This window comes from Capra hircus, chromosome 8 (genome assembly GCF_001704415.2).
Source record: "Capra hircus breed San Clemente chromosome 8, ASM170441v1, whole genome shotgun sequence".
Classification (NCBI taxonomy): Eukaryota; Metazoa; Chordata; class Mammalia; order Artiodactyla; family Bovidae; genus Capra; species Capra hircus.
In genome coordinates, this window is record NC_030815.1 from 64806318 (window position 1) to 64829057 (window position 22740).

Consider the following 22740-nt stretch of genomic DNA (forward strand, 5'->3'; position numbering starts at 1 on the left):
CATACCCTCTCTATCATTTATTGTTTGTAGACTTTTTAATGATGGCCATTTTGCCCGATGTGAGGTGATTATCTTGTTGTAGTTTTGATTTGCATGTCTCTAATAATTAGCGATGTTGAGCATCTTCTCATGTGCCTCTTGGCTATCTGTATGTCTTCCTTGGAGAAATGTCTGTTTAGATGTTCTGTCCATTTGTTGATTGGGTTGTTTGTTTCTGGCCTAGGCTTTTAAGCACTCAGGTCACATTTCCCCAGCCTTCACCTCAGGAGCTATTTGGAAGCCTTGTATCTATGCTGTAATCCAGTGGTTCTTGAGTATGAGCACACAGCAAGATGACCTGGAGTGTTTTAGTGGGTGCTCCCAGGCATCTCTGTGACTGTATTCACTCAGTCTGTTTAAAACCAATTTAATAAGCGCTCACTGTCCCACAAACTATAGCCAGTGGATATCTGAAGTGTAAGCAAATGGGGTTTTAGCTCTTGGTGTGCTTCAGGTGGCTCAGTGATAAAAGAATGCGCCCGCCAGTGTAGGAGACACAGGTTCAATCTTTGGGTCAGGGAGATCCCCTGGAGGAGGAAATGGCAGCCCACTCCAGTATTCTTGCCTGGAAAAATCCCATGGAGAGAGGAATCTAGTGGACTCCAGTCCATAGCGTTGCATAGAGTCGAACACTGCTGAGCCACTAAAAGTACATGCTTCTAAAAGAAGGCACCAAAAGGCATTTGCAATGCCCACATTACATAGAAAGTCTGATCTTATAAAACCCTTATATTCTGGAATTTTAATGATTGCTCAAGACCACCTCTGGACTGAGATGGGCTATGTTAACAACGTTTATGTCCTATTCCATTTGACTTCAGCCCTAGCTAAGCTGCCTTTTCTGGCAGAGAGAGTCTTAACCTGAAAAATCTTAGCTTCATTACATTCTAACTTCTTAGGTTTCCAAGCCAGTATCAAGTTTGTCCTCTTCTGAGTACTTAGAAACTATATTTAAACCTGTCTGTTGGTTTTCCGGTTTAGAACCTGATTTCAAATAATTAGGGTCTTTGAATTGAGTGTTCCAACCAAATGAGTGTTTTAATCAAAACCAAGATTGGTCTATTTTTAAACAAATCTGAGAATTGAAATAAAAGCCTGTCCATTCTTTAATACTTTGACTATAGTTAATGTACTTCTACTTTCATAGTTACAAGGAACAAAATGTCATCAAATCTTGATAGATATCACTACTTCTGAGTTGTTCTAACATAGTACAGCTCCAAGCCACCGGATGCAAAGAGCTGACTCAATGGAAAAGACCCTGATGCTGGGAAAGATTGAGGGCAGGAAGAGAAGGGGTTGACAGAGGATGAGATGGTTGAATGGCATCATCGACTCAGTGGATGTGAATTTGGGCAAGTTCCAGGAAATAGTGAAGGACAGGTAAGCCTGGCATGGTGCAGTTCATGGAGTTGCAAAGAGTTAGACAGGACTTAGCAACTGAACAACCATAACAACATAGTTCTAGTAAGAAAAAAACCTTCATAGTAGCTTCTTAGCAATTAGAATGGTTGAATATTAACTGTTTTCTATAGAAGTAAACTGAGGTCTGGTTTGAGTTCTTCAAGGCCACTTTTTTACTTGCAGATTTAGGAATTATCTCGTTTTTCTGATTCCCAGCTCAGTGCTCCTGGTAATGCTCCACTGAAGGAGAACTCACTCTTCTGCAGCTTGCTTTTTCAGACCCCTGGTTCTGTCATAGAGAAATTCTGAAATCCAGCTTCCGAGTCATCTCCCCACCAAAGTTCTTAAGTCTTTCTTTGTCCCTTCCTTCCTTCCTTCCTTCCTTTCTCTTCTGACAAAGCAAAAGACTTTATTGGAAAGAAGTGCTCAAGCAGAGAACCATGAAGTAAGGGAACCCAGGAGAACTGCTCTCCAACGGGCTTCTTTCTTATGGGCCAGATTCAGAATTTAAACCCAGAGCTAATGCCTTTACATTAGTTTTTTTCTTCTGCTTCTTCTTTATGTTGTAATACCTCCCAAACACAGAAGAACAGCCTTGCAGGCTGTGTTTTGAAAACTATGTCGCTTGCAGCATTGTGTTTTGAACGTGATCATGTTTTCTACTACCATATTCATTTTCTAATCATCTTTATCTCTTCACTGACCCCCACTTTTACTAAGCCATGAAAATTCAGGCATCTGCTTTCCACGACTAGAGATCCCCACAAGCCTAGATTCCCATGGAAACCAATCAGAAACTAAAAGGAAAAGAAAGAGTATATATTGAATTTCCCTGAGACCTACAGCTTGTTTTTCATTAGACTCATGCTGATTTCTTTTAAACTCTGGGCATGGGGCCAGTGAATATTTTTACAGCTGATAAAAAGGAACTTCAGATCCATTTACTTTCATTTAAACTTCTAAAAATTAATTTTGTATATAACATCAATTCCAAAGAAAATGTGATCATTAACTTGCTAATTACCTTCTTGTGTCTTAGAACTGTATTTGTTCATATAATTTTCTCTTCTTGTTTTTTGTACATTTTACTGTTCAGAATTGAAATGAGAGGGAATCAGGGGGCTCATTATTCCCAAAATATGAATATTGTCAGCCCCTGGACACAGCATTTTCCATGTGACCAATCATAGACCTCTTTATAGCTCTTCTGACTATGAAGCTTTTCCAAAGCCCAGATGATCATCTACTAATATAATATAATAAGAGAAATATAACCAAAATGCTAAACTAAGGGGGTATCAAGAAAACCAGGGAAGAGGCACCTGGGGAAAGCAAATTAGAACTGTAAATAAGGCAGTCAGGATAGTCTTCACTGAGATGGAAGCAGTCACATTGGAAGCAAGACTTGTAGAAGGTGAGAAAGTAAGCCATGTAAATAACTGAGGGAAAAACTTTCATTCCAGGCTGGAGGAACGGTCAGAACAAAGACTTAAAGTGGGAGCATGCCTGGAATATTGGAGGAGTAACAAAGAGGCTAGCGTGGTGATAATGAGTGAGCAAGGGGAGAGTAGCCGATCATGAGGACAAGACAGAAATGGGTGCCAGATTCACTAAGCCTTTCAGCCATTGTCAGGAATATGTTTTTATTCTGAACCAGATGGAGGAGGCATTGGAGGGTTTTGAGGAAAGAAGTGATATGATCCGACATATCTTAAAAATAATCATTGTGGTAATTCCTCTGGCGATCGAGTGGTTAAGATTCACTTCTTCCACTGCAAGGGGCACAGGTTCGATCCTTGATCAGGGAACTAAGATCCACATGCCACGGGGCATGACCAACAGTGTAATAATAATAATCATGATGGCCAAGTGAAGAAATTTTTCTCCAGTTTTACTATTCCTTCACTCCTTCTTCATAGAATGTTTTCAAGTCTCTGTTCCATCCTGAATCTTTCACCATATATGTATTTGGAGACCACAATTTTAAGTCTAGGGATGCTTATTGTTACTGGGTTGATTGTTTCTAAGCCATAACAGTAGACACTGCTTGGAAATATTTTTTAAATAAAAATACAGTTTTATCATTTCCTATTCTAATTCAGGGCTAAGTTTGTTTGGTTGTTTATGTGTGTGTGTAGTTCTTTGGTTTTTTAGACTTACCCACTGTTATCTTACATTTCTACCCCTTTTTCTTACCCAGCTGAGAATGATGGAGTATCATATCACATACACACACACACACTTTATTTTTTACCTTGTTTACTGTCTTATACTCTACCGCAATGTAAACTCTATAAAGTTAGGGATTCTTTTGGTCTGTTTTATTCATCATTTTCTTCCTGTTGCCTAGAACAGTGCCTGGTACATGGTTCATGCTCAAAAAATGTTCATTAAATGAATGAGTGTGTTTCTAAAGTTACAGCTTCATTAGCTTTCCAGCATTCCCTACATTATGTATGCATTCTTAACTAAAAACATGTACTGACTTTCCAGTTGTCTAACAGAATATTTTTTAAAGGAACAATAGATCTGCTTTGCTGTCTCTTTTTCTCATGCAACCCTCCAACCCCACCCCAGTGACTCTTGCTTGTTCTTCATAGAATACTTCCTCTCTTGACACTGTATTTCTTTTTTCTTTTTTTCCCCTCTTCTTCTGGTAAATAGCCATAGACTGTCCATTTGAACTGACTCTCATTGGAAAGTGAGTCAGTGTAGCCTAGTGGAGAGTGAAGGACTGAGTATTTGCATCTCCAGAATGTTTGTATTGACAAATGGCAGTCAGTTATTGACATTTATGTCCCTTGGTGATACTTCAATTGGCTTATCTTTGCTGGTCAAATGCCTTAATTGTTCTGGCCTTTAATTCAGTCAACGTTGGAGTTAGAGCAGAGGGGAAAGAGAAGGAGCAAGCCTAACGGAACATCAAGCTTGAGCTAGGAGGCTGCTGGCAACGATCAGCCTGTCATAATGTTATGATTTGTTCATTTTTATACCATTTATTAGCCTTTACTTGTTGTGCCATTTGGCCTCCAGGGCAGATAAAGTGCTGTCTAATTTGGTAGGTTTGCTTCTGTCAGAGCAGCCTCGACAGGGAAGGTGTTAGCTGCAGTGACAAGTAATCAATAGCTGTCGTTGTCATGAGGAACGTGAGCAGTTGGGCCTTTCATCTGGAGGATTAGAGGTCTAATTGGATTGAGAATAGGGAGGGTGGGCTGTTGGGTAACCCTGTCAGCCTTGTGAAGCTGTCAAATGTCGGCCTTATTCATGGTGAAGGGAATAAGAAGCGTGTGCTTTTAGAATTGAGGGGGAAGGCATGTGAAAGCCCTTTATACGAAAGGATGGATCCTGAAGCCGACGTAGCTAAGATAGGCTCCCTTTTTTATTTAATTAGAGATCCCTTTGGATAATAAATCTATGTAACGTTAAACGATATCTTCAAGCGTGGATGTGCAAACACACACACATACACACAATACAAATCTACATTGGTTCTTTTTGTCTTTGATCACACTAGAAGGTAAACTGCTTAAGTGGAGATTAGAAATGAAACTATAGGGGAGAGATTGCATAAATTGACATATCATTGTCAGAACTAACAAGTGATAAAGATTTTAAAGTGTTATTAAAAGAAAATGACAGAGACATTAAAGGATAGATGAGTTAACAATATATTTGATAGTATTTTTCTCCCATACTCATTTAGAAATATTATTCCTTATAAAACAAAATCTTTCATTTACTCCTACATGAACTAACCCAAAAGATGAAGTTATGCCTTAGCTAAATTGTTCCTTCCAAATAATACACAATTTTTTATTTCTTAGTGAATTAGAACAGGTGCTAGAATTGGATTTAAATGATACCAAAGCTATTGTGTCTAATTCAGGCTCAAAATCACTTCTCTTGTATATCCCTATATACTTATGCTATTCTTCTATATGTATCATACATTTGTAGTATGAATGGAGAAAGTACTTGGAAAAAATGAGTTAGTTTATTCTCTAATGTAGAGAGATCCTATTACCACCTCTTCAAGGCCAAGTAAATGACTTTAAATTTCAGTAACGAACTATGAAACGAACTTAACAGTGATAAATGGTAAACATTTATGTTTCCTTATACGTACACTACGTACAAATTAAATTCAGTGCATTTTTGTCATTCAAAAGCATATATAATTTTTAAAAATGCTTCTGTAGTATACTGAGTACTGAGAGCATTTATAAGCATTATTTATACAGTATATCTTCATGAAAGCTTGAATAAAGGTATGTTGACAGTAATGTCAAGAGTGTGTGAATAAGTATTTGTAGGTTATGGATTATGTCTTCAGCCCATCCCTATAGCTCCATGGTCTCTTTGCTATAGTCATTCAAAGCTCTGCTGACCAATTTGAAATGACTCAAAAAAGTATGCCAAAAGAACTGAATGATGTACAAACTAGACACTGCATAGATGAACCCAGTGACCCCACTAGGCCTTCAAACTCTGAGAGTCAGTATCATTACAAGTATTTTGTTAAGTTCTTCCTGCCTAAGTGCTATCTTGAAGAATCTATTATAGTCCATAAAGATTCTATTCTTTATAGTCCATAATGCATATTATAAAAATTCTCGATACTGCTGACTAAGCGTTTAGATTTATTATTGAAAGTACTTGTTTTGTTTGATCTAAGTTAGGAAAATTTTTAAGTTTCAAAGCAACTCTCCAAGGGTTGCAGAAATCTCTCAGATTTCATGCAGTTCTTCTATAGTTACATCTGTGAGAATATAATTGTGACCACATTTTCTTAAGCGAAATTGCTCACAGGAAATGGTAGAAGCAAACTTGTTGTCCTTGCAAAAGAAGTTTAACATTTAAGTAGCTAGATTCACATTAGGGTGTTTGATCAAAACGTACTGTCTGTGACCAATAAGTGACATCTTTGCTGTTGAAGTCACATTAGGTTACTTTATTGCCTTGTAACTCCTGATAATCTTATTGATTCTTTCATTTAACAAGTGTTTATGCAAAAGCCTCTATGCTAAGTTTCAGAAATAAACCATGAACAGGACATGATCCTGCCCTCAAAGACTTCATAGTTTAATGGGAAAAACAGATAAGGTAAACAAATGGTACTTAGACTATATAATATGCTCAAAATTCTCCAAGCTAAGCTTCAACAGTACACGAACCAAGAACTTCCAGATCTTCAAGCTAGACTTAGAAAAGGTAGAGGAAAGAGAAATTGAAAGTCGCTTAGTCCTGTCCAACTCTTTGCGACCCCATGGACTATATAGTACATGAATTCTCCAGGCCAGAATACTGGAGTGGGTAGCCTTTCCCTTCTCCAGGGGATCTTCCCAACCTAGGGATTGAACCCAGGTCTCCTGACTTGCAGGCAGATTCTTTACCAGCTGAGCCACAAGGGAAGTCCAAGAACACTAGAGTGGGTAGCCTATCCCTTCTCCAGTGGATGTTCCCGACCCAGGAATCGAACTAGGATCTCTTACATTGCAGGTGGATTTTTTACCAACTGACCTATAAGGGAAGCTCTTAAAGGCAGAGGAACCAGAGATCAAATTGCCAACAACCATTGGATCATAGAAAAAGCAAGAGAATTCCAGAAAAATATGTACTTCTGCTTTATTGACTATGCTAAAGCCTTTGACTATGTGGATCACAACAAACTGTGGAACATTCTTAAAGAGATGGGAATATCAGACCACCTGACCTGCCTTCTGTGAAATCTATATACAGGTCAAGAAACAACAGTTAGAACCAGACATGGAACAACAGACTGGTTCCAAATTGGGAAAGGAGTACGTCAAGGCTGTATATTGTCACCCTGCTTATTTAACTTCTATGCAGAGTACGTCATGAGAAATGCCGGGCTGGATGAAGCACAAGCTGGAATCAAGATTGCCGGGAGAAATACCAATAACTTCAGATACGTAGATGACACCACCCTAATGTCACAAAGCAAAGAGGAACTAAAGAGTCTCTTGATGAAGGTGAAAGAGGAGAGTGAAAAAACTGGCTTAAAACTCAACATTCAAAAAACTAAAATCATGGCATCTGGTCCCATGACTTCATGGCAAATAGATGGGAAACAATGGAAATAGAGACTTTTTTTTCTTAGGCTCCAAAATCACTGCAGATGGTGACTGCAGCCATGAAATGAAAAGATGCTTGCTCCTTGGAAGAAAAGCTATGACCAACCTAGACAGCATATTAAAAAGCAGAGACATTACTTTGCCCACAAAGGTCTGCTAGTCAAAGCTATGGTTTTTCCAGTAGTCATGTATGGATGTGAGAGTTGGATCATAAAGAAGGCTGAGCATCGAAGAATTGATGCTTTTGAACTGTGGTGTTGGAGAAGACTTGAGAGTCCCTTGAACTGCGAAGAGATCAAACCAGTCTACCCTAAAGGAAATCAGTCCTGAATATTCATTGGAAGGGCTGAAACTGAAGCTGCAATACTTTGGCCACCTGATGGGAAGAACTGACTCATTGGAAAAGACCCTGATGTTGGGAAAGATTGAAGGCAGGAGAAGAAGGGGACAATAGAGGATGAGATGGTTGGATGGCATCACCGACTCGATGGACATGAGTTTGAGCAAGTTCTGGGAGCTGGTGATGGACAGGAAGGCCTGGTGTGCTGCAGTCCATGGGGTTGCAAACAGTCAGACACAACTGAGCGACTGAACTGAAGTGAGACTATAATATTCTTGTGTTAAATCCTAGAAGAGGAATAAGCTTAGGGATATTGTGGAGAAAAGTGAGGGGCACCTAAGCCACCATGGTGTGTAAACAAATAGCATCTGCTAAGTGGAGAGAGAAAAGAGGTAGGGAGACCACTTCAAGAATATCTTGGAGTGTTGTTGGCAATTTGGTTTCTGGTTCCTCTGCCTTTTCTAAAACCAGCTTGACATCTTGAAGTTCACGATTCACATATTGCTGAAGCCTGGCTTGGAGAATTTTGAGCATTACTTTACTAGCGTGTGAGATGAGTGCAATTGTCCGGTAGTTTGAACATTCTTTGGCATTGCCTTTCTTTGGGATTGGAATGAAAACTGACCATTTCCAGTCCTGGGGCCACTTGCTGAGTTTTCCAAATTTGCTGGCATATTGAGTGCAGCACTTTCACAGTATCATCTTTCTGGATTTGAAATAGCTCAACTCGAATTCCATCACCTCCACTAGCTTTGTTCGCAGTGATGCTTTCTAAGGCCCACTTGACTTCGCATTCCAGGATATCTGGCTCTAGGTGAGTGATCACACCATTGTGATTATCTGGGTCGTGAAGATCTTTTTTGTACAGTTCTTCTGTGTATTCTTGCCACCTCTTAATATCTTCTGCTTCTGTTAGGTCCATACCATTTCTGTCCTTTATCGAGCTCATCTTTGCATGAAATGTTCCCTTGGTATTTCTAATTTTCTTGAAGAGATCTCCAGTCTTTCCTATTTTATTTTCCTCTATTTCTTTGCATTGATCACTAAGGTAGGCTTTCTTATCTCTCCTTGCTATTCTTTGGAATTCTGCATTAAGATGCTTATATCTTTCCTTTTCTCCTTTACTTTTTGCTTCTCTTCTTTTCACAGCTATTTGTAAGGCCTCCCCAGAGAGCCATTTTGCTTTTTTGCCTTTGTTTTCCATGGGGATGGTCTTGATTACCATGGAAAAGAGTATATAGTCTGCTGTATATAGATCATTGACTATGAGGTATAAAATATGGAGAGATGATATTGGGCAAGTAAAATGGAGTCAAACCTTAACGGACCCTACATGGAGAACTGTAAAAGGACTTGAAATTTTATTGAAGGGTTTTATTTAAATATGATTATATTGGGCTGAAGGAAATGGATTTGCAGCCAACTCACCAATGCCTTTCTGATCACCAAATTCAAATTCTTTTCCTAAGTCCTCATCTTCTTTGGCTTCATTGGTACATTTGACCTTTTTTATAACCCTCTCCATGAATTTCTTTCTTTTTCCTGAGTTGTATTACCTGTTACAGTGGCAAAAATATTGCACTAGACTCAGAAGTCAAAAGACCTAGATGGATGACTTAGGTTCTATTCCTTTATAACTAAGTGATTTGGGGCAAGTTTTAAGCATAATTGCTCTGGGCTTCTGTTTCATATTCTTTAAATTTGTGATAATACTAATCTCAAATGGTTCTAATGCTTAAATCATGAATTTGAAAGGACCCTTTGTTTCTGCTAAGGGATATATAGTCTGAAGAGACCTGACTTGAATCTCAAAGTGATGTCTGTTAAGTTAGGAAAAGCATGTATTCAAGCACATTAAATGAGTCACTTCAAAGCTAAAATTACGAAACAACCACCGAGATAATCAGGTAACAGTTCTGAGAATCTTTTATTTGATCTTCCCTTATGAACCTTTGCACTTTTTATCCTGTATTGTGATTATTTATGAACAAATCAAGTGTTCTGGAGTGCTATCAAAGTTATCTTTGTATCCCCTTGCAATCATTTCACTAAATAAGTGTTAAATATTTGTGTATTGGGAGGAATGAAACAAGGAATTATTGTGCTAGTATTGTAAGAATTTGTTCTGTATACAGTTTCATATTCAAATCCTTGAATCTATGTGTTCTTTCATTTTCAGTTTTGCAGACATGTTTAAAATAGCATTTACTCTGTAAAACCTTTTATTACCCAAACTTTAGGATTTTTTAACAAAATATAGCATACCCTCTTTGGCAGCACATATATGAAACAAAATGTAGTATTTGACTTACAGTGAGAGAGGAAAGGACAGAGCCGTGATACTGACCTCACCTGCTTGGTCAAGGAAAAATAAGAGAAGTTGTGTTACCCAGTTTGTTGTAAGGGTTCAGCAGGAGGGGATGTTGCATCATGTAGAGATTATACTTGATCTGTAATCAAGGATAGCTATCGTCAGCACAAGACCCAAAATAAAATAGTTAAGTGGTACTTATGTGAATGGTCAAGACTACCTAAATGTGTCTTTGATCATCAGGTTGGTGCAGTGTCTGTCAACCATCTAGAGAGCTTTTTAAACTTAAGAACGCCTTTTCCATTGGCAGCAACATGGATGGACCTAGAGATTATCATACTAAGCAAAGTAAGTCAGAAGAAGAAAGACAAATACCATATGATATCATTTATATTGGAATCTAAAATATGACACAAATTAGCATATCTCCAAAACAGAAACAGACTTACAGAGATAAAGAACAGGCTTATGGTTGCCAGGTGGGAGGACGGGTAGGAGATTAGCACATGGATGCATAAACAACAAAATCCTACTGTATAGCACAGGAAACTAATGTATTCAATATCCGGTGATAAACCATAATGGAAAAGAATATGAAAAAGAATATATATGTATATATAACTGAATCACTTTACTGTATACAGAAATTAACACTTTACTGTACAGCAGAAATTAACATTATAAATTATACTTCAATAAAAATATTTTTTAAAAAAGAAATGAGAAATAACACCTGTTAATGATGGTGTAGCTCATTTTGGATCATCCTTCCCACAAAATTCATTTTAATACTCTGGACAAAATTTAAAAACAACTACCTAGAGGAAGTGAAGAGTGAACAGAAGCATGCTGAAGTTGGAGAGGAATAAACTCTTGGAATAAGTAAAGACAAGGAGGCTTTGAATGGGTTTCCAGTTTTATCACTGTGCCTAGTCAGTTCTTCAAGGAAGAGGAAAACTGAATAGAAGTCGCACTGGTGCTACTGGTGAGGAATCAGAGGACAGCATTTAGGATGATGGCTCCAAATCAAGAAAGGTATAGCATAAAGCGTTTGTTGCTCAGTCATGTCCAACTCTTTGTGACTCCACAGACCATAGCCCACCAGGCCTCTCCATCCATGGAATTCTGCAGGCAAGAATATTGGAGTGGGTTGCAATTTCCTTCTCCAATTAAAGAATAAAAGTACTCACAGAAGTGGGGCTCTGAATTCTACATAAAAGCTGCCAAAGTCTTCAGCTGACCTCTTATCAAAACTTTAATTGCTACCTGCCCATACAAGAGAAATAGTTTAGAGTTTGAATTCAGACAAGTTGACTGACTGTTTAAAAAAGAAATCAGTACAGGTGTACCTTGAAGATATTGCAGGTTCAAAGACCACTGAAATAAAGTGAATATCATAATAAAGCAAATCATGTGTATATTTTGGTTCCCCAGTGCATATAAAAATTATGTTTATACTGTAATCTGTTAAGTGTTCAATAGCATTGTATCTTAAAAAAGAAAGTAAATACCTTAATTAAAAAAGACTATTGCTGAAAGATGCTAACTGTCTTCTGACAGCACAGAATTGCCGCAAACCTTTTCTTTTTTAAAACACACAATATCCAATAAGCACAAAAAAGTGAAATGCAATAAAATGTTATGTCTATAATCTTTCACTAGTGGTAAAGAACCTGCCTGCCAATGTAGGAGATGTAAGAGATGTGGGTTTGATCCCCTGGAGGAGGGTATGGCAACCCACTCTAGTATTCTTGCCTGGAGAATCCCATGGACAGAGGAGCCTGGTGGGCTGTAGTCCATCGAGTCACAAAGAGCCAATCATGACTGAAACGACTTAGCATGCACACACAGAATCCAGTCTCATTTACAGTGTGTAAAATGTTATCTAAAATTATTAGACATGCGGACAAATGGGAAACTGTGATCCATACTCAAGAGAAAAGGAAAATCTTTGAGAGCAACCAAAGATGATCCAGATGTTGTAATTAGCAGATGAGGATTTTAAAGCAGCTACTTTCACTCTGTTTACAAAAAATATACTCATAATTAATAAGCACAGATAGTGGAAGCTGTAAAAAAAGAACTAAATGGAAATTCTAGAACTGAACAATATATAAATAAAAATTTTATTGGAAGAAATTATTGGTAGGTCAGAGATGACAAAGAGTCAATGGGCTTGAAGATAGATCAATATAAATCTTACAACCTAAAATAAGGAATATATTAAAGAAAAAATTGTGTCTCACTGATTTGTGGGGCAATTTTAAAAGATCTAACATACTTGTAATGAGATTACAAGTGTAATTACAAGAGGTAAGAGGAGAGGAAATGGGGCAGAAAAATAAAGTTTTCTCAGTGATGACCAAAACTTGCCCAAACTTGGTGAAAGACATAAATTTAAAGATTCAAGAGGCATGGTGAACCCCAAAAGATAAATACACAGAAAACCTTACCTATAAATACTATAGTCAAACTACTAAAAAACAAAGATAAAGAGAAAATCCTGAAAGCATCCAGAGAAACAGACACAACCCAATAGAGTAAACCATGAATACAAATGACAGCATACGTCTCAGAAACAATAGACATAAGAGGACATTAGACTGATTGCTTTAAAATGCTTGGGGGATGAAACTATCAACCTAGAATTCTCTGTGTAGTGAAACTCTCTTAACATATTAAAAATAAGGACAAACAAAAACTAAAAATGTATCTTAAAAAAACCCACATTATAAGAAATGCTAGAGGAAGTTTTTTGAGCTGAAAGGAAATGGTATCAGATAGGAACTTACAGTGTTCTTGCTGCACCATCTACTGTTAAAGCCAAATTTTATGGCAGCTGGCAAAGGAGAAATGGTTATAAAGTCTAGCTCCAGTATCACTGTGTTTGTTCAGTGACTCAGTCGTGTCTGACTCTGCAACCCCATGACTGCAGCACGCCAGGCTTCCCTCTCCTTCACCATCTCCCAGAGTTTACTCAAACTCATGTCCATTGAATCAGTGATGCCATCCAACCGTCTCATCCTCTCTTGTCCCCTTTTTCTCCTGCCTTCAGTCTTCCCCAATATCAGAGTCTTTTCTAATGAATCAGCTCTTTGCATCAGGTGGCCAAAGTATTAGAGCTTCAGCATCAGTCCCAGTCCTTCCAATGAATATTCAGGGTTGATTTCTTTTAGGACTGACTGGTTTAACAAAATAAAGAAAAGTTTATTTGGAGTTACAAGGCAAATAATTGGTAACTGCTATAATGATTGAGGAAATGTATTTTGATTCTAGTTTGCTGAGAATGTGTACCAAGAGTGGGTATTGAATATTGTCAGATGTCTTTCTCTCATCTTTTTGTTCAGTATGACCATTTTTTCTGTTGTTTCTGTTGTTTAGATGCTAAATTAGGTCCAACTCTTTTGCAACCCTAGAGTAGCCCACCAGGCTTCTCTGTCCAAGAGGTTTTTCCAGACAAGAATATGGGAGTGGGTTGCCTTCTCCTTCTCCAGGGGATCTTCCTGATCCAGGGATCAAACCTACCTCTCCTACATTGGCCCTTACCCCTGAGGCACGAGGGAAACGATTTTTTTTTTTTTTTTTTTCTGTTAGGCTGTTATAATAGCTGCTCTAGAGTGCTTGTGTGTGAATTCCAACATCTGAGTCTTCTTGTTCAGTTCAGTTTAGTCTCTCAGTCGTGTCCCATTCTTTGCGACCCCATGGAGTGCAGCATGCCGGGCTTTCCTGTGGATCATCAAATCCCGGAACTTGCTTAAACTCATGTCCATTGAGTCGGTGATGCCATCCAACCATCTCATCCTCTGTTGTCCCCTTCTCCTCCTGCCTTCAATCATTCCCAGCATCAGGGTCATTTCCAGTGAGTTAGTTCTTCCCATCAAGTGGCCAAAGAGTTATCTTGAGGTCTGTGTTAATTGTTTTTTTCTATTTTGTCCAAAATTTTTTTTGTTTCTTTGCATGTGTAGTAATTTTTTATCATGTCCTCACAATTTTAGGTGGTATGTTATAGGGACTCCTCATTCTGTTGTCTTCCTCTAGAGAGTGTTGATTTTTTTTTGTTTGTTTTATCAGGTAGTTAAAACTGGTTAATCACACTGAACTTAAATGTTTTACTTTTTTCCCTAGTCTTTTGTTGAATCTTTCAGACCTGATCCGTAGCCCTGGTACATAATCTATGCTTTTAAGGCATGGCTCTTCGGAGATTTCAGTGGAAACCCTGAGAAGTGTCTCAAGCCCTCTAACTAGGTGAGACTCAAAACTCCAAATTCTGTCTCCTCTGTGCTGGGTGGTAGCTGAAATCTCTGATCAACATTTTTTTTTAGCATATTTATTTATTTATTTATTTATTTTGCTTTACATTACTGTATTGGTTTTGCCATACGTTGACATGAATCAGCCATGGGTGTACATGAGCTCCCAATCCTGAACCCCCCTCCCACCTCCCACCCCATATTGTCTCTCTGTATCATCCCCGTGCACCAGCCCCAAGCATCCTATATCCTGTATCCTGTATCGAATACACTGGTGATTCGTTTCTTACATGATAGTATACATGTTTCAATGCCATTCTCCCAAATCATCCCACCCTCTCCCTCTGATCAACTTTTTCAACCTTCAGTTTATTAGTTTCTGCAGACTTCTTGGAGTTTCTCCATGCATTTGCAGTTCAGGGGTCAGCCAAGGATTTTAGATGAATCTATGTGCATATCTGAGGTCTCCCCACTTTGGCTCTTTTTTCCATTCCTGTTATTCCATCATTCTAATCCCATCCGTGGTAATTTAATGTCTAAAGAACTAAAGTAGCCTGTCAGCATTCTGGATTCAATTCTTCCCTCTCAAACCATTCTCCATGCTGCAGCCAGTTTCGTTCATTCATTAACTCATTTGTCAAATAATTGATGAGCACACACTCAAAAGACAATACAGTCGAGCAGCCAAGCTATTGCGGCTAGTAGGTTGGCGTGCCACATCAGCAGATGAAGAGACCATAAGATCACATTTATTTCAATAGTTTATTATTTATGATAGAGCAGGCAGCATTGATTCTTCTTGCCCCCAAGTACTACGGTGATGCAGAAGCAAGTCCAGGTAGATGCTACACAGGCAGTAGGACTGTGTCCCATTTGAGAAAACTTGAGCTTAGAAATCTTACATTAGGAATGTGAGCACACCTGCCCAACCTTTTCCCTCAAACATGACATTATCTTTGTTGTCCTTGGGCAGCAAGCAGATTCATCCTCCTGCCTGAAGGGAGATACTATCTCTAGATTCCAAGGCCACTTACTGTGCAGACATCCTTGAAAAGACAGTCTAAGTAACCAGACAGGTAGAAAGACTGAAGAGTCACCTCCAAACAAGTCCAGAAGCAAACCAAACTTACCTTAGGTTGAAGTTTCAGAGTGATTTCAGAGATAATAGAAATGTGTCCATCTGTTCCCTTAAGTCCTTCTTCCTTCTTTTCATCTGCAAAGGAAAAACGGAATCCCAGTGAGGTGATAGGTTTAAATTTCCAGAATATATTTTAAATCTTTTATCCCACCACAAAATATAAGGCTGTAAATTTTAATTACCTTGGAAGTCTTAGACTTATATTCTTTTACACTAAATTGGAAAGGTGTCTGCAAAGGCAGAATTTGTTTATAATCAGCAATTTATTAACCCTTTGAACAGCTATACAAAGGAATTGGGTTAGATTTTATTGAAGAAGAAAGAATATATGTTGTGATTCTACCTGCAAGAGCCCTATACCCAAAATGAGGAGAATGGGCCTATACTTGAAGAGGGTGTTTTTCTTATAAGACAGCATCAGTATCCTGAATGTACCTTCTAAAGAACCCAGGCTGTAAGGGTTTCTTGGGTGGTAACAACTACCAAGGGAAGCTTTTATGGCCCGTTCCAGTTTCCAGTGTTCTTCCTGCTGGGTATGGAAGGGCAGTTATTAGAGCAGTCTGCCCACCCCCGCCACTTCCTGGTGTAGGTGCAGACTTGTATTGAACTTAATACTGTCGTCACGATGGCAGCTTTGCATTGTTAGAGGAATCATTCCTTGAAGCCTAGTTCCTTCTGATTATTTAGTATATAAATCACTGTATGAAAAATTCTTCCTGTCTAAAATAACTAAATTAGCTGTTTCCTATACTGGATAAACCTAATATACGGAGGGCCTGAAATTTCAGGTGGGCCTAGTGAAATGGTCAAACTTAGACAAAGATCAGAAATGAGGGGTAGAATTTCAGATAGAAGTAATTGAGTGAGCCAAGACTGAACAGCAGAAATGGCCTTAGCATTTTTTAAAAAAAGAAACACTAAGGAAGTTAATTATAGAAGAGAATGAGAGATGGACTCGTTTCCTGTAAGTTTCTTTCTTATTTAATCCTAATTCTTTTTGCATTTCACTTCCTTCCTTTCTTTCTGGTTTCCCCATCCTTTTCTTCCCTATTTTACTTGCTTATAGCATAAACCTTTCAGTTTCATACAGTAGCATCTATAGGCATTGCTTACTTATTTTGGGTGACCTCCAGAATTAAAGTTGCCACACGTCCAAAGCTTGTCCTTTCCATTGAATATTCTACTCTTAGGTCAGCAGAGTCATTCTTGAACTTGGCTGTATTACTGAGCAGACTCATTCATAAATTTAGACTCCTTGGACTAACTAGATTTATTGTGGGCTACCAGAAATCCCTTTCAGATGTGCATGACTGCACTTGGAAGCTCTGAGCTTTACAGCCCTCTTTACTTCCATCTCTTCTAACCAGAGCAATATCTCTTATCCACTAGCAGAAGAGAGTTAAGGATGTGATTGGGAGTTTGAGCATGAAAGTAATGTGATGGGCTTGGAGAGTGTGAATGCAAGGTGTGTTGGAGATAATAAGATAGGTACTTCACCACAGCTATAGGCAAATTCTATCTCCTAAGGTATTACTACAAAACATAAAGCCCAATATATACTTAATGTTTAGCATCTACTACATTTGCTGAGGCATTTACTATGATAAATTAGGGTGAAAGTAGATTTGATTGGAAACAATCTCTGCTTCAAGTGTTTTGTGGTTTGGGTGATTTTTATTTCTTGCTGCATTTGCTGGCATTTATTCCCAATGTTTTACATTACCCAGTAGCTTGATTTTTATTATTGACAATTAGAGTCTCAAGTGACTTTCTCCTTGACTTTGTGAGAGTTTTTTCCCCCCCAAGCATATTTCCCAGGTTTATTCTATCCAAGAAAAATGAGGATAGTTAATAACCTGCTCTATGTTTCTTATTAAAAAAAAATTATAAAGGCTTAAAAAGGACCTTGAAAATCATTATGTACATCATTTCCCAAAGCTCCTTCCTTAGAACAGGTAGTCTCATGCAATGTTGTGTGAAAAATGGATCCCATCGTCAGAGAAGTTTGGGAAATACTGAATGTTCTTTCTTGGAAATTTGCAGTACACACTAGCAACTTAAGGGCTCTGAAAAATGATACAGTAAAGAAACCTGTGTATTTTTTTTGAATCTAGGATTTTTCAAAATCATTTGATCTCAGCACTTTTTAAGGCATAAACTGATAGCATCTTAACTGAAAATGAAAGTCGCTCAGTCGATTACTGACTCTTTGTGACCCCATGGACTATACAGTTCATGGAATTTTGTAGGCCAGAATACTGGAATGGGTAGCCTTTCCCTTCTCCAGGGGATCTTTCCAACCCAGGGGATCAAACCCAGGTCTCCCGCATTGCAGGCAGATTCTTTACCAGCTGAGCCACAGGGAAACCCAAGAATACTGAAGTGGGTAGCCTCTCCCTTCTCCAGCGGATCTTCTGACCAGGAAGCGAACCAGGGTCTCCTGCATCACAGGCGGATTCTGTACCAACTGAGCTATCAGGGAAGCAGCTTAAGGAATTGGTCAAAGACTTGGTAAATACTAGTTTTTTGAATATCTTTATTTCACAGCTGAAGAAACGTGGGCCCTGAAAATTGTCTTACTCATCACATCTAAAAACAATGCCTTAGATCTACAAATAAATGATAGATAATGATATGCTCTTATTTAGGAAACTAGTTGTAGCCTCAATCAAAACCCAGACTAGTTGGAGCCATGATCAAACCCCAGATATTCTAACTTGTATCTCATACCATTTAATACTGATAGTGCATTGAAACTTATGTGTGCTACTGTTTAAGCTGAAGATAAACTTTAAAAATGTTATTGTTGCTGTAAAATGTTTCATGTAAAAAGTGAGTATTTTGGTGATGTTTTCAATAGTTTTAAACTACTGCTGTCTCTAGTCTATAACAATGTCAAGTGCTAGTCCCTTGAAATTGGTTAGAGTGCTCTGGGTTTTGAAAAAACAGTTCAAGTCTCTTTAAAGCCATCTGAAAGGGGAATTTTCTGAAGCTTTTTCTATTCCCATGATTCTCACAAGATTCTCCAGTTCTTCCTAGTATAAAAAGTAATGGATCTTCCCTTAAAGAAGTGCTAATCCCAGAGTGATCATGTAAGACAGATTTTCCCACCTCTGATCAGATTTTTTTTTTTTTTTAATATGGTGCTTTATCCTCAAGGTGTTTCTTTTTTCATGAAAATAGTGTACTGTATATAAGAAACACTCTTGGAATTTTTAGTTTTCAGGACTCTATTTTGGTATGACATTTTTTGATCATTACCACACTTAGCTAAGTCAGATTTCACTATCATCAAAGAATATATCTTAGAATTTAAATCTCAAATTGCGCTTGACCTTCCTGATTTGCAGTCCATTTTAATTAGATAGTATCTCCCGTCGTCTTAAAACAGGTGACCTCTTAGAACGCTACCATTTGTGGAGAAAGCAACTATAACAACAGGAAAAATATGTGAGGTGAAGAAAAAGCCTGTATCATTTCTTTTAGCATCAAAAAAAAATTCTATGAATAGTTTTTAATGCTGGAGATAAACAGGTATCATAAATGGTGTATGGGGGTTCACATTAGTGTATCAGAAGTTTTTATGGTTACTCTTGCTGATTACTTGATGCAACCCTGTATATATTGTGCTGTGTTTTCTCAACTGCCTTTGTAAACACTGTGGCCTTAATAGATCATTTTGAAAGAAGCTACCATCCCACTGCATCTGTTGGTAGCCTTCTTTCAGGTTTCTGACATATCCTTAATCTGATGCTCAGCCTTGTCATTTGGATCAATAGTAAACCAGATAAGATGTCTTCTACTTGCAAGACTATGGCTATAAAAGGTATCTGAAAAATAAATTCACTTTTTATGTCCATGCCACAAACCTTGGGGGTACTAATTTGTCATTTGTCTCTCCATCTATCTGTAAACAGTCAGTTAAATTGGTTATTGATGAGAATAAGGTGAATTATACTTGAAACAAGAGTAATATAGAAATAAACTTCATAGTAAATTTCTTAGATTCCTTCAGAAAAGTGACATCTTTTTAAGAGATGGCATATCTTAAATTTAATCTCTATTTTAGAATGAGCAATTTGTTTTCTATATTGTTTTCTATTCTATATCATCAATAATAATCAATTATAATAATGTTATACTTTATAAAGCTCTTTTATATACATGATCTTATCTTCATAACCTCATAGTGTATTACCAGTTTTATAATTTGTAATGCATTTGTCAGTCATTCAGAAATTTTTATCTAGTACCTGTTAATAATATATATATATAAAATATATATTTATATATTATATGGCACCATGCTAGGCACTGCACATTCTGTATACAAAAAAATGTTGGTGATGATAGAAGAAATTAAAATTGTGACATTTTAGTATTAGAAGAATTCCCCCAAATCATCTCCAAACTTATTGTTTTACAGGGAGCTAACTTGCAGCTGGTTTGTGAATCATAGTCAACCAGCCATCCAGTAGCATTGTTGTTTTTTTTTCTGTTATATAAACTGATAATCTTTCTAAAGTCAACCCATAGTTTAAATTTTCAAATCTGTGTTTCTTCATCTATGAATTGACAATGATTCTGGCCTTCACAAAAGGGATATTATGAATATTAATAAAGGTATGATTATGGAACATTTCAAAATTGAAATGCCCATCTGAGGATAAGAAACAGGTCCTGTAGGGAAGTGACAGGGAGCAAGTGAATCAAAATGTAAGCCATGGTTCCCTCATGTTTGTGAAGTGCAGGCTGCTCATTGTTTTCTTTATATTTTTCTTCATTTTTGAAGTTTCTTTAATGAACATCCTACTACTTTTATAATAAAATTAAGTTTTTTTCCCTCTCTACCCCCTCTAACTTTATATTTTGGAATAATTTCAGATTTACACAAAAGCTGCAAGAATACTGCAAAGAATTCTCATCTACCCTTCACCCAAATTCCCCAGATGTGCACATTTAACCACATGCACTTTATCCTTTACTCTCAGTGTATATGAGTGTGAGACATTGTCTTCTCAACCACCTGGAGTAGGTTGTAGACATGATCCTCCTTTGCTCTCACATCTTTAGTGCATATTTCCTATTAACAAGGACATCCTCTTAAATAACCACAGTTCAATTATTAAAACCAAGCAACTAACATAAATACAGGCTTCCCTGGTGGCTCAGACGGTAAAGCATCTGCCTGCAATGCGGGAGACCCGGGTTTGATTCCTGGGTCAGGAAGATCCCCTGGAGAAGGAAATGGCAATCCACTCCAGCACACTTGCCTGGAAAATCCCATGGACAGAGGAGCCTGATAGGCTATAGTCCATGGGATCGCAAAGAGTCGAACACAACTGAACGACTTCACAACATAAATACTATTATCAAATTCTTATTTAGATTTTTCCAGTGATCCAAATAATACCATCTATCTAAGAGAAAATCCAGGATTAGGCATTTCATTTGATTATTATATTTTTTTAAATTTTCATTAATCTGAAACATTTCCTTAATCTTCTGTGTGTGTGTGTTTGTGAGTGTGTATGTGTGACCACATATGACATTACATTCTAAAGTGTACAGACCAATTATATTGTTTTTCATTTTGAATTTGCCTGATGTTTCCTCATAATCTAGATTATACGTTTTTGGTAAAAATGTCGCAGGAATGATGTGTGGTTTTCACAGTGCACCATAGCAGAAACGCATGTTGGTATTTGTCCCATTACTGGTGATGACCCTGATCATTTGGATAAAGTGACTTCTGCCAGGTTGCTCCAGTGTAACCTTACTTGCTTTCTTTTTGTGATTAATATGTATTTTGTGGAGTGCTCATTTGAAACTATGTAAATATGTTATTACTCCTCAAACTTTCACCCGCAAGTATTAGCCTCTTCTGGCCACTCCACCTGAGTCAGTTATTATTATGATAGCTGCCAATAATAGAAGTTTTTTTTTTTCATAGGTAAGAAGTAGATTTATTTAGAGAGAAACACACTCTGCAGACAGAGAGTAGGCCCTAAAATGTTATTTTTAATCAGTCGCTGCTGGTTCCAGATATGAAATTGGGTGTATGGTCTGATGGAAACTATAAAAGTGACCTCTCCTGTTAAACAGAAAAGATAATAATAAGTGGAAGAGATTGTATCAAGAAGCTAAAAAAAAGCTTATGTTAGACTTAGGGTAATGGAATTATAGGAGCTCTTTTTTCTTATTTTCCAAATTTTTAATAATTTTCCAGTTTTCAATACATATGAAATATATAATTCATAATTTTTTAATTGCTTTCTAAAATGTGTATTTGTTTATATCTAATTGGTCCACAAAGAGCTTGAGGGCAATACTAAATGTTGATTTAAGAATTGTGATGTGCTTGAATTTAGAAGGACTGTTAAACTAGAATTAAAACATAGCTGTGGCAAAAAGGACACTTTTCCTGGGATAAGTTATCAAATGGAACAATGAAAATAATCTTTGATCTGCTGATGTTTCTTCCCCATTTAAACTGCTAAACTGCAGCATTATTTTTTTTTACCAACTCAGTTGCCTCTTTCTTAGTTTCAAGAGAAAAGGTCCCAGAACAGTGGAAGATGAGGAACAGTACAGAGTTCAGGGGTTGATCTGTAGATGGAGGTGGTGTGTGATATGATATTTTGAAGATGGCTTAGATTTAAGACTAGAAGGTACGTGTTTGAATTCAGGTATCACCATTCATTGTGGGGACCTTGGCTACTATTTTGAAGATGGGTCATAGTTATGAAGTCAGATAACTACTTAGTGCTCAGCATTTAATGAAACCCTTTAATGAGTAGCCTGAATGAGGTTCATTAAGGATTTCTGAGTGTAATTGAATTTATTTACATATTTATCTGTCATTTGTCTTTCCCACTATCTAAGAAATCCATCCATAGTGTGGAACTGAAGTAGAGAAGGCAACAAATGGATTCAATCAGTTGTTTGAAACAGTTTCCCCAAAGGAACATATCTTAGCCAAATAGATGAATTGATTTTTTTTTTTAACTGCATGTTAGGATCGATAGAAGGTACGTTGTTGAAAAACTAAAGATGGAGCCTACTACAAGACTTGGGGTGCTTCAAAGGAACCAAATGTTAAGCAAGATTTGTTTGGATTTAGCTTCTGAATTTAGTAGTGAAACATGATTTTTTAAAATATA

General features: G+C 37.4%; 1 protein-coding gene across 4 annotated transcripts in view; it reads left to right on the forward strand.

The window, feature by feature from the left end:
* INVS (inversin) overlaps positions 1-22740 on the forward strand; it is a 133721-nt gene that overhangs the window by 25529 nt on the left and 85452 nt on the right. Inside the window, exon 2 of one of the 4 annotated variants that reach the window (XM_018052244.1) lies at positions 14315-14434. The exons of the other annotated variants lie outside the window; for them this stretch is intronic. The gene's annotated coding sequence lies outside the window, so the exon portion shown is untranslated. The remainder of the gene's footprint in view (positions 1-14314; positions 14435-22740) is intronic. 4 annotated transcript variants of the gene reach the window in all.